This window comes from Budorcas taxicolor, chromosome 2 (genome assembly GCF_023091745.1).
Source record: "Budorcas taxicolor isolate Tak-1 chromosome 2, Takin1.1, whole genome shotgun sequence".
Lineage (NCBI taxonomy): Eukaryota > Metazoa > Chordata > Mammalia > Artiodactyla > Bovidae > Budorcas > Budorcas taxicolor.
The window spans coordinates 85,936,365-85,953,984 of NC_068911.1; the positions used below are offsets into that span (position 1 = coordinate 85,936,365).

The 17,620-nt window shown below is 36.8% G+C and overlaps 1 non-coding gene across 1 annotated transcript; it reads left to right on the forward strand.

Annotated features, from left to right (window-relative positions):
- The first annotated feature begins 16,807 nt into the window (after positions 1 to 16,807).
- Positions 16,808 to 16,914, forward strand: LOC128044103 (U6 spliceosomal RNA). The gene has a single exon (XR_008199071.1). It is a non-coding gene; the product is annotated as a U6 spliceosomal RNA (small nuclear RNA).
- Positions 16,915 to 17,620: the final 706 nt, after the last annotated feature.

The window sequence follows — 17,620 nt, forward strand, 5'->3', positions numbered from 1 at the left end:
ACATAAGCAGAACAATAAATATTTCTATATACTCTTAAATTGTGGCAATATTTACATATAGTGAAAAGCACAGATTTTATATAAACATTTGATAACCCTTGATTGATATAATCAATCATATAGCTACCAATCAATCAAGATATAGAACATTTCTATCACCCAACCAAGTTTCTTCATGCCCCCTTTCAAACACTACCACTGAAAAGGCAACCACTGTCTTGACTTCTTTTTTGCTTATTCTTTATCATATAAATAGAATTATGATTATAATTCTCTCCTGAATTGGTCTTTTACTCAACATATGATTTTGAGGTTTCTGCATGCTGTTTTTATGTACAAGCAGTGCATCCTTTGTTTTTACATTCCCCTGTTGATCAACATATGGACTGCTCTTACTTTTGGATTGTTATGAATGAAGACACTATAAATATTTTTGTGTATGCCTTTTTGTGGGTATAGATTTTCATCTCTCTTAGGTAAATATCCAGGAGTAGAATTGCAGAATAGTAAAGTAGATGCATGAAATTAAAAGATGCTTACTCCTTGGAAGGAAGGTTATGACCAACCTAGAAGGCATATTTAAAAGCAGAGACATTACTTTGCCAACAAAGGTCCGTCTAGTCAAGGCTATGGTTTTTCCAGTGGTCAGGTATGGATGTTAGAGTTGGACTGTGAAGAAAGCTGAGCACCAAAGAATTGATGCTTTTGAACTGTGGTGTTGGAGAAGACTCTTGAGAGTTCCTTGGACTGCAAGGAGATCCAATCAGTCCATTCTGAAGGAGATCAGCCCTGGGATTTCTTTGGAGGGAATGATGCTGAAGCTGAAACTCCAGTAATTTGACCACCTCATGAGAAGAGTTGACTCATTGGAAAAGACTCTGATGCTGGGAGGGATTGGGGGCAGGAGGAGAAGGGGACGACAGAGGATGAGATGGCTGGATGGCATCAGGGACTCAATGGACATGAGTCTGAGTGAACTCCGGGAGTCGGTGATGGACAGGGAGGCCTGGCGTGCTGCGATTCATGGGGTCACAAAGAGTCAGACACGACTGAGCGACTGAACTGAACTGAACTGTACTGAAAGTAGATGCATGTTTAATTTTATCAGGAAGTGCCAAAGAGTTTTCCAAAGGGGTTGTACCATTTTCTAATCCCTTCAACAACATGAGTTCAACTGTACACATGCTCACCAAATTCTGACGTTTTCAGTATTTTTAGATTTAGTCATTCTAATCTAAATGGGTACATGGCAATATTTTACTTTGGTTTTAATTTGCAATCACTGATAATACGCAGAAATTTTTCTTGTGACAATTGGTTATTCCTACATGTTTTTTGTAAAGTATTCACACAAGTCTCTTGTCCATTTAAAAATTTAGTTGTCTTTATTTTTGAAATTGATTTGAATGAGCTTATTATATATTCCAGATAAAAGCTACTTTGTCTGATATATGGTAATGAGAATAATTTCCCCCAAGGTGTTGCATATCTATTTACTTTCTTAATAGTGTTTCTTGATGAGGAATATGTATGTTTAACTGAGGTATTTACATATATTCAGATCAAAATATAAAACACTTCTACTTCCCCAGAAAGTTTTCTTATGACCAAATGTCTCTTTCCTAGTCAACCTCACACAGAAGCAACCACTCAACTGATTTCTATCATCATGAGTTTGTTTTGCATATTTAAAAATTTCGTATGAATGGAGTCAGTCATTTTCTTTCAATTAGCTTAATATTTCTAAAATTATTTATGGTCTTGAATGTAGCCATATTTCTTTCCTTTTTATTGAATGTATTGATTGTTCATTATATTACTTCTTAGCTTCCACTTTTGTCTATCCATTGATAGAAATCTGGATCTTGTATTTGTCTATTACATTGCTATGATAATAATGTTACTATGAACATTTTAGTGAAAGGATTTTTGTAGATACATAACAATGATACATACCTATGAGTGGCATTGATAAGTTGTATTTAACATTTTAAGAAACTGTTGAACGTTTTTTAAAGTGGTTGTACAATTTGACACTCTCATACCAATGGGTGAGACATTTGGTTGTTCCACTCCCTCTCTAATATCTGAATTTTGTCAATTATTTTTGTATTTTATGACTTCCTATGGGTATATTGCAGTATCTCCTGGAAGTTTTCATTTACATTACCTGGTATCTGATCATTTATAGTTTTTCATGTACTTATTGGCCACGCATATGTTTTAGTTTATATGTTAATTTTGAGCAAGTGTCTGTGTGTGTGTTTTGCCCATTTTGTCTAAGTGACTTATTTTTTTTGGGGGGGGTGATCTTTTATTATTGAGTTGCTGGAGCTTTTTTATTTTTTAATATATAGTCCATCTAGAAATCTTTTTGAATCTGTAGCTCTACTTTCATATTACTAATGGGACTACCTTAGTAGTTATTTTTATAATTTTGATGGAATCAAATTTGTAAATATGATGTTATGTATTTTGTGATGCCTTGCTTAAAAAAAATAAGAAATGAAAGAACCTGAGAATAAAGAAAGAAGAAAGAGAGAAGGAGGGAGGAAAGAAGGAAGGAAGGGGAAAACCTTAGCCAAGATTATGAAAATATTCTATTTTTTCCTATATTTGAGACTTTACATTTAGGTCGATGGTCTTTCTCAAATTGATTTTTCTAAATTGTCTGAGATAAGAATCAAAGTTCTTTCTTTTTCCTATAAAAATATCAGTGCCACTTATTACAGAAAAAAATATTAATTGAAAGAAGTTGCTTTTGATTCTTGGAAAAAGTTGTTTCACCAAATAGGCTCCGTGTCTATTTCTGGTTTCTCTATTAAGTCCCAGTACTCTATCTGTCTATTTTTTCCCACTGTTGTACTATCTTACTATATTTAAAAATTTGATCTTGATTCAGGTAAGGCAAAATCTCAAATGGTTCTTTTTTTAAACTTTGTTTATTTTAGTTCTTAACAAATACATTTTTAAATTACTATGTCATTTCTAGAAAAACCTGCTAGAGTTTCTACTGACATTGCTTTAGATCTTCAGATTTTGTGAAAAATAGACATTGTATTAGGTATTCCATTTTATAAACGTGGTATATATATATATATGTATATATATATATATGTTTGGTTCTTTATTTTCTATGAAATATTTTGTAATTTTCAGTGTATAGATTTTTCACATCTTGCATTAAATTTGTCCGGAAGTATTTGATACATTTTGTAAATTTTACATAATTCAATACTTAATACCAAACAAGTTTTTCTAAGTATTTTAACAATAAAAGCAACCAACTTAACCTGATATGTGTATCATCTAGAAAATTATAGTACCATTTATTTAAGTGGTGAAACATGAGAAGCATTCTTATTAAAGAATACCTTGTAGAGTACAGGGCTTCCCTCATAGCTCGGTTGGTAAAGAATCCACCTGCAATGCAGAAGATCCTGGTTCAATTCCTGCGTCAGGAAGATCCCCCAGAGAAGGGATGGGCTACTCACTCCAATATTCTTGGGCTTCCCTTGTGGCTTAGCTGGTAAAGAAACCTCCTGCAATGAGGGAGACCTGGGTTCGACCCCTGGGTTGGGAAAATCCCCTGGAGAAGGGAAAGGCTACACATTCCAGTATTCTGGCCTAGAGAATTCCATGGACTGTATAGTCCATGAGGTCACATAGAGTCAGATATGACTGAGCAACTTTCACTTGTAAAGTACAAGTAGAGCTAACTCGGTAATTTAAAAAGCTACTTGGATAGAGGATCAATCAATAAAAATCTAAAGTTTTCAACACACAGGTAAGAAAAATTGGGACGTATTTTTAAAACTATCCCTCTCATCACCATCTCCCGGAGTTCACTCAGACTCACGTCCATTGAGTCCCTGATGCCATCCAGGCATCTCATCCTCTGTCGTCCCCTTCTCCTCCTGCCCCCATTCCCTCCCAGCATCAGAGTCTTTTCCAGTGAGTCAACTCTTCTCATGAGGTGGCCAAAGTACTGGAGTTTCAGCTTCAGCATCATTCCTTCCAAAGAAATCCCAGGGTTGATCTCCTTCAGAATGGATTGGTTGGATCTCCTTGCAGCCCAAGGGACTCTCAAGAGTCTTCTCCAACACCACAGTTCAAAAGCATCAATTCTTCGGTGCTCAGCCTTATTCACAGTCCAATTCTCACATCCATACATGACCACAGGAAAAACCATATCCTTGACTAGACGGACCTTAGTCGGCAAAGTAATGTCTCTGCTTTTGAATATACTATCTAGGTTGGTCATAACTTTTCTTCCAAGGAGTAAGCATCTTTTAATTTCATGGCTGCAGTCACCATCTGCAGTGATTTTGGAGCCCAAAAAAATAAAGTCTGACACTGTTTCCACTGTTTCCCCATCGATTTCCCATGAAGTGATGGGACTGGATGCCATGATCTTTGTTTTCTGAATGTTGAGTTTTAAGCCAACTTTTTCACTCTCCTCTTTCACTTTCAACAAGAGGCTTTTTAGTTCCTCTTCAGTTTCTGCCATAAGGGTGGTGTCATCTGCATATCTGAGGTTATTGATATTCTCCCGGCAATCTTGATTCCAGCTTGTGTTTTTTCCAGTCCAGGGTTTCTCATGACGTACTCTGCATATAAGTTAAATAAGCAGGGTGACAATATACAGCCTTGACGTACTCCTTTTCCTATTTGGAATCAGTCTGTTGTTCCATGTCCAGTTCTAACTGTTGCTTCCTGACCTGCATACAGATTTCTCAAGAGGCAGGTTAGGTGGTCTGGTATTCTCATCTCTTGCAGAATTTTCCACAGTCTGTTGTGATCCACACAGCCAAAGGCTCTGGCATAGTCAATAAAGCAGAAATAGATGTTTTTCTGGAACTCTCTTGCTTTTTCCACGATCCAGCAGATGTTGGCAATTTGATCTCTGGTTCCTCTGCCTTTTCTAAAACCAGCTTGAACATCAGGGAGTGTACGGTTCATGTATTGCTGAAGCCTGGCTTGGAGAATTTTGAGCATTATTTTACTAGCATGTGAGATGAGTGCACTTGTGTGGTAGTTTGAGCATTCTTTGGCATTGTCTTTCTTTGGGATTGGAATGAAAACTGACCTTTTCCAGTCCTGTGGCCACTGCTGGGTTTTCCAAATTTGCTGGCATATTGAGTGCAGCACTTTCACAGCATCATCTTTCAGGATTTGAAACAGCTCAACTGGAATTCCATCACTTCCACTAGCTTTGCTCGTAGTTTGTTCGTGCTTTCTAAGGCCCACTTGACTTCACTTTCCAAGATGTCTGGCTCTAGATTAGTGATCACATCATCATGATTATCTGGGTTGTGAAGATCTTTTTTGTGAGTCTGAGTGAACTCTGGGAGATGGTGATGAACAGGGAGGCCTGGTGTGCTGCAATTCATGGCGTCACAGAGAGTGAACTGAACTGATCCCTCTCATAGTAGCAACAAAAATCTAGAACCTGCCTAAAGTTAATGTAGTCCAAAATATACTAGGCTTGCCTAATAGAATACGTGTGTGTGTGTTAGCTGCTCACTCGTATCTGACTCTTTGCGACCTCATGAACTATAGCCCACCAGGCTCATCTAACCATGGAATTCTGTAGGCAAGAATACTGGAGTGGGTTGCCATTTCCTTCTCCAGGGATCTTCCTGACCTGGGGATTGAAGCCAGGTCTCCTACACTGCACGTGGATGCTTTACCATCTGAACTACGAGGGAAGCCCACCTAACAGAATATACATTATTTTATTTAAGAACATAAGAGATGCTCTGTAAAACTAGAGAAAACATTTCTACATGTGAAGACACAATATTGTAAAGATATACCATGTGAAAGTGAAGTCACTCAGTCGTGTCCGATTCTTTGTGACCCCATGGATTGTAGCCTATGAGGTTCCTCCATCCATGGAATTTTCCAGGCAGGAGTACTGGAGTGGGTTGCCATTTCCTTCATATTACCCTATAAATTGTGTGTGTATGTGTGTGTGTTATTAATGGTACCATTATAGGAATTAAATCAATCAATGAAAGTAAAGTTTAAAACTAGATCACTATATATGTAGAAATTAGTAAATGGTTAAGTGATTCTCTCGCCATTTGAAAAGGATGAATTATTCAATAAGTGTTGATAAATTTAGCTTTCTATTTGGGAAGAGAAATTATATGCATGTGTCATACTATATGTGAAAATTTAATCAAGTTCTATCAAAGATCTAAAGTTTAAAATGATACAACAAAATAAAATACTGGAATTAAAACATATAAAAAAAGAGAAGCTCCCAAGTAAGGATCAAACAGATCTGACTGTCAAAAATATAAAATTTTGTGTTATGAAGGATATTGTAAAAAAATTGCAAGAAAAGTAACATTGGAAAAAAATCCTGAATGTGTGTGTGTGTGTATATATATATGTGTGTGTGTGTATCCATATATATATACATATGTGTGTGTGTGTGTATATACTCCATATGTATCTAAACCCATTCAAGGGTTGACATCCATACTTATAATTATAAAGAAGTCTTTACTCCTCTATTTCCTCCAAAATAAAGATAACCATGTAATATGATTTTTGTCCATCAGACTGGCAACACATTTTTGAAAGAGAAATAATATCTATCATTGACGAGGATGTAAATAAATTGGTGCATTTATAGCTCATTCATAGAATTGTAAACGGTGACATCCTTTGGACAGCAGTTTAGCAACATTTATAAAACATGACATGCTCTTGTTTCATGATGCAGCAGTTTCTCTTCCACCAGCGCTTAGTTTGCAGATGAGAACACCCATTACAACATGGTTACTCAGGGCAGTAAGTTTGCCAACACCGAACAGCTCATTAATAGGCAAACAGACTATGCACTCTTTTATTTTAATACAGTATATTATCATATATTAACTTGGGAAGTATTCCATAGTATGTTAAGTGAATAAAAGTAACTCCAATGCTCTGTGATAAAATGTGTTTTTAAACCTCATGTACATATATGGACATGATTTAAGCAGAAGTATGCATATTGATGGGGCTTCCCTTGTAGCTCAGCTGGTAAAGAATCTGCAGGAGACCCCGGTTCAGTTCCTGGGTTAGGTGGATCCCATAGAGAAGGGATAGGCTACCCAATTCAGCATTCATGGGTTTCCCTGGTGGCTCAGAAGGTAAAGAATCCTCCTGCAATGTGGGAGACCTGGATTCCCTCTCTGAGTTGGGAAGATCCCCTGGAGGAAGGCATGAAAACCCACTCCAGTATTTTTGCCTGGAGAATTCCCCAGTGACAAAGGAGCCTGGCAGGCTACAGTCTGCAGAGTCACAAAGAGTCAGACATGACTGAACAAGTAAGCACAGCATTTCAAACCAACAGATGAATCTTCTGAAATAAAAAATGACTAATACAAATGAGCTAAATCAAACCAAGAAGCAAGAAGGAAGAGCCCACTGAGAATGTCATTGTTCTTTGCAAATTGCCTGCTGTGAGTGGCCATGTCATATAAAACTAATTTTGCAGCTTTATGTGATTTGCTCACTTTTCCTGGTAACTTGGGCACTTCTGCCTACATCTCTGGACATGCATTAGATGAATAACTACATAAGCAAAACTATCCAATGGAGACAATTTATCCAGGTTAATTCAAATAAGTGGGAAGATAGCACTTGCATCTATTTTATCCTTTATTAAAAACAGAGACTTTATTTCACAGATGAGAATGTCTAGGAACTGAAGCATTAAGTCACATGTCCAAAGTTACCCAGCTGGGAAGTGTCAGAGATAAGATTAGTTCTCAGATACTCGTTCAGAACCAGAGCTGTCAGCCACCCCCCCCTATACTCTGCGCTTCAGAGCTTGTTAGAACCTCAGTTTCCTCACCTCTGAGTGTGAGGTGAGGAAACTGAGGGTTTCCTGTCTTAGAGGGTAGCCATAAAGGAGTTAAATAGGATAAGCTAGGAGAGAGTGTGGAGTTTGTATGGTAGTCTGTGCTTTTGTGAGTTGAGTTCCCCATGAGTGTTAGTCATGACACCCACGTAAAAGCACAGAAGTGTTTATATGTTCCTGCCTCCTCTCTAAGGCCTCTCCAAGCCAATGACATGACACAAATCCCCGACACCCAGTGGCTCTCCTTTTAACACAAAAGCACTTGTCCCTTTGTGGCTCAACACTGTGTCAGACGAAGCCAGGGGCTGCCCTCCTATGTCTCTATCCTCAGCATCTCCTTCTGCTTTTTCCACAATCTTGGGCTTCCCTGGCTGTCTACGTGATTCACATTAATGTGGAAACTTAAGACACACACATGGAGAGGCCAGACAGCCTGAAACACAATAGGCACAGGACAAAGCAGTCTTGAGCACAAAGCCAGGGTTCCAGCCAGTGAGGACCAGGATCCAAGGCAGGGCTCCCAGGAAGTACCCACAGGTGTGTGGAACCCTCACTGGGAGGCACAGGGCAGCCCTATTCAAATGCTTGCACAGGTCTGAGATCTTTTCCCTCTGGAATAATGCTCATATTATTCCTCCATTCTTCTGGTTCTTCATAAGTAGCTGTTATATGCTGGGCAGGAGTGAAAGGTCAGTGGTAAATCATGTCCCCTCCATGTCAGAGGCCAGGCCAGACAACACACAGCATTATTGTTATTAATACATCCACTAAGATGATCCAGAAACACAGCAAGAACTCTATATTTCTTCTAAAATAAACAATCCCTTGAAAACAAAGTTATGGTTACCAAAGGGGAAACGTAGGGAGAAAGGATAAATCGGAGCTTGGGATTAACATATACACATTACTATATAGGATAGATAACAAACAGGGACTTACTGTATAGCACAAGGAACTCTCCTCAATATTCTGTGATAACCTATATGAGAAAAGAATAAGTATATATGTGTATATATATATATATCAGGATTACTTTGCTATACAACTGAAACTACCACAACATTTTAAATTAACTATACCCCAATAAAATTTTTTAAAAAGAGAGACTTTAAAAGACAGTAGTTGTCTTGGAATCATCTCATAATGAACTATGAAATCTAGGAACTTCATCTCCTATTAAATCTTAAGCATTGTCAAATGCCCATATTCCTTCCTCTGCTGAGAACTGGTTACTATAACAACCACTGCGGCAGTATTACTAACCACACACTCAAAAACAAAACCCACAGCCTCAAACTGGTGAATATGTCTGTGTTCACAGTGTTATCAGGTAATTTAAAAATGGACAGAAATGAAATAAAAAAGAGTGAAAATGAAGGGGTTTTGAAATTGGATGTTAACCCAGAAAGCATGTATAAACAAAATAGAGGACAGAAGAAACTGACAAAACAGCATATGGCAGCTTCCACCTCCTGCTCAGGCCACACAGCTCTCTTGGCTGGAGTTGGCGAGATGACAGTGTTACGGTTATGCAGAGAAGTAAGGTCATAGCCTCACTCTCCAGCTCATTTAGGGGCTATGAGTGAAACAGGAAGAACTAAGTGTGATGCCAGACAGAGCAATGATTATATGTCCCCAGAAATGCACCCTGATCTCACAATTAAGACTAGAGGGAGAGGTAAGAGACATCAAATCAAAAGAACTACAAATTCTGAAGTTTTCATTTCTACTTGCTGTAAAATGGAGATAACATTTCTCCTCCTTTCCTTATCACTGTGAGTATAAAATTACATAAACTTCTTAGAAAGTGACTTAAAAGCTATTAAGCTTTATAAAATATAAGTAACATTTCTTATTACTAAAATTTAAATGACTAAATATCTCCAATTTATTGATAAAATATTTTGTCATTTTTTTAATACTGTCAATTCTCCTTTAATAACAAAAAAGTTTACCCTGTATCTGAAACTCAAACAATATCCTCCTTACACTTTTAATAAATTTAAGACTCTGTGAGTAAAAAAAATAGAAATGAATTAAAAAGTGTATTCAAACATGGGTGGCTGTAGCAAATTTTGAAAAAGAGTAAAGTCTGAGACTGTCAAAAATATATTCTCTAAATCTCAAAAGAAATACTAACTTTTGTTTAAATACTCCTATTACATGTATAATTGGCAGTCAACCAGCAACTTAATACTTTTTAGAATTTGACTATATTTAAAATGTCAAATTCTTGTTATGCTACTAAGTATAATTCCCTTCACATAAGAGTGTAATGACCTAAAACGGTTTTACTCATTTAATGAAGCCATTTTTATAGCTGTGAGAGAGTAAGTATAAAAATTTCAATCTCATTTTAGCCCAGCTATTCTGAAACTAAGAAGTAGTCAAAATAGCTTGTTTTAAAGAGAAAAAAAAAAAAATGTCAAACCATCTTGTTTTGACAGAGTTCATGTACACCAAGTTCTATGCCGTAATAGAATTTTTAAAGCTAACTGGTAAACCTCTAAAAAGTAGAGATTTATAAAAAGAAAAGTTGGTAAGCATTAACTACAGAGCTGGATTATGTTCCTACAAACACCAGACTTTAAAATTCATAGATGACTGTCCTATTTGTTAAAATAGAGAACACTCGAATGATAGAACATGGCAGAGGATGTGACTGTGTAGGTTTAGAAATAGTATCTGGGTTCTTTTTATCAAGTAATATCTGTAATTAGCTTTATGAATCACCTACCAGGTTAACAAAGACAGAGTCTATAGAAGAGTAGGAGAAGAAAACTATACAGCCCACAGTTCCATCCCATAGCCTACAGAGTGTCAATTTCTACATCAATGATATAGCATTCTTGAGACTTCCTCAGTGGCCAGTAACTAAGACTCTGAGTTACCAATGCAGGGGACCCAGGTTCCATGCCTGGTTAGCGAACTAGATCCCGCATGCCACAGCTAAGACCCGGAGCAGTCAAATAAGTAAATATCTTTAATTAATAATATAGCATCCCTTGTGGCCATAAAATAATAGAGGGTTTCCAGGCTTTAGATTTGATGTGGTCTTATATTCATGACAGTAAAAATAATTTTGACATAGATTATTTTTTAATTGCCTATAATTATTCATTCTGTTTCTTCCTACTGAAAAATTTTGTCAGGATTTTTGTTTATGTTTTGTGTTTTTGTTGTTGTTTGTTTTAATATTCCTAAGGAGATTCATATCTGCATCTTGATTGTTTCTTTGCTGTAAAAAACATGGAAAAACAAGTTTTACTAAACTGAGAAAAATGGAGATTCTTATCTAACTTTTGAAATTTGGGCCAATATTAACCAAAAATGTGGCACAATTTCAGACAGCATTTTAAAAGCAAATATGAACATAATATAAAATATTTTGTCAAAGGTACTAAGCCCTTTTGTCAATTTACCATTATTCATAAACTCTAGTATTTGAAGTGCTCTCCCATTCATTACCATCACTCTATTTCAACATATTTCCTATTATTTACCTACACAAATCACTCTAGCAGCCAGATATGCTAATTATCCCCCATTCATGCCAGCTGCTATGTCTTTGTTCGTTTAATTTCTCCTTGGAATACACTTTCTTATTATTCTTATTCACATTTGATTAATCCCTCACAGTTTAGGCAAATCCCTTCTTAAAGTTTGGCTGTTTATATCAGCTTTAAGAAACTTCTCCCTCTACCCAAATTTTAATATACCTAAAACTTATTGCTCATTTGGCACATATTATGGGCTACTGAACAGTATTTGTCACTTGTGTGAAGGCCCTTTCCCAAGTGTTGCTCTACAGCTGGAAATTCCACAAGAACTACCAAATTTTCTTGAGCACAAAAGCTATAAGGATAATAACCAAATATATTTATGGGCCCAGCATTATATTTACTGTAGAGGAAAGATATAAAATCCAGTTCAAATCCAAACTCCATCATTTATTAGCTTTCACCAAAGTACTTAGTATTTATAAGACAGTATATTAGAGATTTCACAAATGTTGTCTCATTTAATATTCAACATAACTAAGCATGGCAGCTTGTATTATTAGCTCAATTTTAAGACTAAAGGAAGTAAAGCCTGGATATCCCACCTAAGGACAGAAGCTGGTAAATAAAGGGGCCAGGATATCCCTTATGGAGAACCAGAGCTCTGGTTTTACCCAGAGAGAGATGTATTAAAATACAGAAAGACAAAAGGTTGGGTATATACTCAGCTAGCCTTTTACCTGCTAGCAAAATGGATTTCAAATTTATTTGGGGGTTGACAAAGAGGAAGTGAGCCTTTCTAATTACAAGAAGAACCAGGCACATGAGATCAAAGGAATTTCTAACACTATCAAGAAGCAGTTATTGAAGGATCACTTCCTACTTGCTCTGCTGACACCAAAGCTAAAAACCAGGCTATTCTCCCTTACGCTGGGCACAGTTGGTTAAATCAGCTCTCAAGTTTTCCCAAATCAATAAGGACAGGTCCTAATAGAGGAGGTCTGACAATCAGCTAGAACCAGTTACAAGGGTAGCTGTCTCCAGCTACAACTGGGCTTTTGAAGTTGAAGCTGGTTTCCAATTAACCGTTCAAAATTAAGGCAGAATGTATAAAAGGAGAACGAGAAAATAGCTCAAGCACTTTTGCTTTTTAATAGATTTGACCTTTTAAAAATTGAATTTAGTGACAGGCTATGCCAGAAGAAAGTCTGGAAGAAATAAAATTGCACAATTCTAAAAATATGAAGTACACATTGTAATTTTAAAAAAAGCTTAAGCCACAATTCACCTCAGATGTCCTAAGTACCAATACCTCTTAATTTGATCATTAATACTCTCTAAATTGTGCAAATAGTCTTCATCTGCTGCCTCTTCCTCTTTTAACAAGTTCCATTTCTACTGGCTGCACTATTAGATCCATTTTGTTATTACTTCACTGTGAGTACTAGATTGATGCTGGTTAATTTCCTCTAGGTTAAAGTTAACACTAAATGCTTATTTGTGTTGATATCTCATTTGCATTAAAGGCCAACGGTCAGACAGTGTATTATGGAGGTCAAACAAAAAAGACCTATATTCTATATATTATATTCTATATCTTGGCAGGAAAATACTTGTAAGGCATTGGGTAAGTCCCAAGCTTTTTGGATCTCAGTTCTCTCATCTTAAGAACAAATAAAACTTATTCTAGATTATAACCAAGCATTAAAGTCTTTAATTTTATGTCTGTAAAACTATTCATCATGCACAGGTTCATAATAGTAATCTTATCTTCTTCACCTTTCTTTATCTTTATCTTCTTTTATCTATTTGTGTTTCTTTATTAAGGGGCTTCCCAGGTGGCTCAGTGGTAAAGAACCTGCCTAACAATGTAGGAGATGTGGGTCCAATCCCTGGGTTGGTAAGATCTCCTGGAGAAGGAAATGGCAACCCACTCTAGTATTTTTGCCTGGGAAATCCCATGGACAGAGGAGCCTGGTGGGCTACAGTCCATGGGGTCACAAGAGAGTCGGACATGGCTTAGCGACTAATCATCCCTTGAGATAATTTTCAAGCTTTCTCTTTTACTATTTTCACCCCTAAACACTTTCCTCTTTCATGAGATTTCAACTTAATTGTCAACACTTAATCATCAATCTCAGTTTTTTTCTAATAGTAAGTCTGACCCATCTATGACAGCTCATATTTGCTCAGCTGAATGTTTGCCACTTGCCTCAGTGTTCTTATTTTCCAAGTAGACTTGTAGCCATAATAATTGATTGACTCCCACTCCTTTCCTCTGAATCTTCCCAGAATTCATTTTATTTTTTATTTATTTACAGTTGCCATAATGTGTTTTGTTAAAGTGTCTTCCAGGTCTTAAAGTTTATTCCTTCTTTATGGCAGAGTGAGTGGTCTTCATGAAACATTCAATTTTTTCCCTCACATTTTCCAGCCTCTTTGTAGTTAGATAAGAGCATGTGAATATTTCAGGCGAACTGGCTGAAGAAAAAGTGATGTGTCACTTCTGAGAAAAAGCATAACAGAGTTCAACCTTCCAACTGTGTCTTCCACTAGAAGAATGCATGTGTCAAATTGTGACGTCTCCATTGACCTGAGTTCCCTAGTAATGCTATGGGCAAATTTCCCTTGTGGCCTAAGCCAGACATATAGTGAAAGCAAAAACAAGCCTCTGTGTTTCAAGCCACTGAAAATTACTGTTGGTACCTATATAATACAGTCTTCAAATTTAGTCAAATGATTTTCAGTAAGGGACCATTTCTTTCATTGATTTTATGCTTCGTTCCACACTATACAGTACAGACTTCTACAGAAATGTCAATAAATACTTCCAACTACATACCTTTTATTTTGTGTGTACTTTTTAATAAACATAATTGGTCCCAGAAAATGTAATGTAGTAAAAATAAAATCAATGATTTAATGATTTAAAATGCTTCCTCATACCATTTTAAGTGTTTCATTTCAGAGATTTAAAAGATAAATTTAAAAGTTTTTAAAGAAAGACAGTTATCTTGTATATCTGTCAGAAATTAATCAGAGAAGCAGAACTCTTAGCAGTTATATGATAAAGGATTTATGAAAATCAGATCTTACAGAGTTTTTCCTTTATTTTCCTTCTAATTCCTAGCCAATAGGAAGTGAAAAATTCTTTAAATTCTCCAGCCAGAACTCTGAGCCACTTTTGAAAGAGAAAGGGCTATTAAACAAGGCAAATGAGCCCGGTGAGGTATTATATTTTAATAATAGTGGCATCACTTACTCAGTGGTGTTATGCTCAGATAATGCTTTCGAAGTACTATCTCATGCTGTTACTTTAGTCATGTCTGACTATGTGTGACCCTACCAGGCTCTTCTGTCTATGGGATTCTTCAAGAATACTGGAGCAGGTTGTCATTTTCTACTCCAGAGGATTTTTCCTATCCAGGAATGAACCCATGTCTCTTGCAACCCGTACCTACCTGCATTGGCAGGTGGGTTCTTTACCACTAGTGCCACCTGGGAAGTCCCTCCCCTTCCCCAAAAATGTGGAGTGAGCGTTAATTTAGTCCCATTATCCAGACTCTGATCTACAAAGTGAAACTACTCAAGTTCACTTATCCTACAAGTAGTGGATCCAACCTCCAAACCCAAGGGAAAGTCTGGTGTCCATATTCTTTATAATGAAACTAATGATTTTTAAAACTGTATTTGCTGATTTTTTTAGAAGTTTTATAATTTCACTGTTCAATTTCTAAATATTAGTAATCAATTTGAGCAGATTCAGATGTGTCCTAAAAGAAAATCTGTAAGCATTAATAAGCAAAAAGTTATAAATGTGCATATAAAATTGCTCCTTTTAAAACACAAACTGTGATCAAATATACATTCCCCTACAACCTGCTTTTAAAAAAAGGTTACTAATTTTCAATATCAGGTTAGAAAAAATAACTCTTTGGTTTTTTATTATGGGTACCTAGACTTTTACATTGATGTATCATAATCTGTTTACCAGCTCACTCTTATTAAGAATTTAGTTGTTTGCAGTCATTGCTGTTTAAGCCATTGCTATAATAAACAACCTTGCACTTACTTCATCTTACATTTCTCCCAAGCCCCTCAGTTTTATTCGTATATCATGCTACCTCTTTGAGGACCCACATCAATCTTCTTGGCAATTATAATTCTGAGATTTTTAAATTTTTTAAGTAAGAGCATTTTGAAATATGCCAGTCTCTCACTGTTGCATTTCCTACTAGACAAAGAGGTTAAACTTGAATGCTCACTTCAGAGCATTTGTTAAACCAACAGAATAAATGGGGATGAAGTTAAAAAAAAAAAAGATGAACAGAGTTTTAGGAAACTGAAGGGTGATAATCAAGACCATACATAAAGAGATTTCTTTTTCCCCCAAAGAATGAATCTCCTGGTGCTTTAGGAAAAACTACAGTGCTATTCTTTGAAACTGCTGCTGCTGTTGCTGCTGCTAAGTCGCTTCAGTCATGTCTGACTCTGTGCGACTCCATAGACAACAGCCCACCAGGCTCCCCTGTTCCTGGGATTCTCCAGGCAAGAACACTGGAGTGGGTTGCCATTTCCTTCTCCAATGCATGAAACTGAAAAGTGAAAGGGAAGTCGCTCAGTCGTGTCCGACTCTGTGCGACCCCATAGACAGCAGCCCACCAAGTTCCTCCATCCATGGGATTTTCCAGGCAAGAGTACTGGAGTAGGGTGCCATTGCCTTCTCCGTCTTTGAAACTAACCTCCCATAAATGAATAACCAGCTAATATACTGCTAATATCGGAGTTTCACTCAATAAAGTCTTTTTTTATTTTGGTCTATTTGCATGGCTTGTGAGATTTTAGTTCCCGGACCGTGGACTGAAATCTAGCCCATGGCAGTGAGAGCTCAGACCCCTAACCACTGAACAACTAAGGAATTCCCAGTAAGGTATTTATAATCATTGAATTGAGAGTAAAAGCTAGATATAGCTTAGTCTGTCTGAGAAATGTTTTAATTATATCATTTGTATGTCATGAAGATCTCTGCTGCTGCCGCTAAGTCACTTCAGTCGTGTCTGACTCTGTGCGACCCCATAGACGGCAGCCCACCAGGCTCCCCCATCCCTGGGATTCTCTAGGCAAGAACACTGGAGTGGGTTGCCATTTCCTTCTCCAATGCATGAAAGTGAAAAGTGAAAGGATAAAAGAGCAGAACTAAAAGAGGGTGAACACAGAAAATCTTTATCTTCCTCAAGAAAACAGTATCATTCAATTATGAACTCATTATTCAAACATTTATTGTGGGCCTACTTCGTGCCAGGTACTAGGACAGGAGTTGATGGTATATAAAGATAAAGCATGATCCATGTTTCTGTCTAGTAGGAAACATGTATATTAAAAATTAATATTATGGAACAGTACAGATATAATAATAATAATTTTCAAAACTGATAGCCAGAATGTGCTCGCTTCGGCAGCACATATACTAAAATTGGAACGATACAGAGAAGATTAGCATGGCCCCTGCGCAAGGATGACACGAAAATTCGTGAAGCGTTCCATATTTTTCTCTATGATCCACCTCCCAGAATTCTGGAAATAAAAGCAAAAATAAACAAATGGGATCTAATTAAAATTAAAAGCTTCTGCACAACAAAGAAAAATATAAGCAAGGTGAAAAGACAGCCTTCTGAATGGGAGAAAATAATAACAAATGAAACAACTGACAAACAACTAATCTCAAAAATATACAAGCAACTTATGCAATTCAATTCCAGAAAAATAAACGACCCAATCAAAAAATGGGCCAAAGAACTAAATAGACATTTCTCCAAAGAAGACATACGGATGGCTAACAAACACATGAGAAGATGCTCAACATCACTTATTATTAGAGAAATGCAAATCAAAACCACAATGAGGTACCACTTCACACCAGTCAGAATGCCTGCGATCCAAAAATCTGCAAGCAATAAATGCTGGAGAGAGTGTGGAGAAAAGGGAACCCTCCTACACTGTTGGTGGGAATGCAAACTAGTACAGCCACTATGGAAAACAGTGTGGAGATTCCTTAAAAAATTGCAAATAGAATTGCCATATGACCCAGCAATCCCACTGCTGGGCATACACACTGAGGAAACCAGAATTGAAAGAGACACATGTACCCCAATGTTCATCGCAGCACTGTTTATAATAGCCAGGACATGGAAACAACCTAGATGTCCATCAGCAAATGAATGGATAAGAAAGCTGTGGTACATATACACAATGGAGT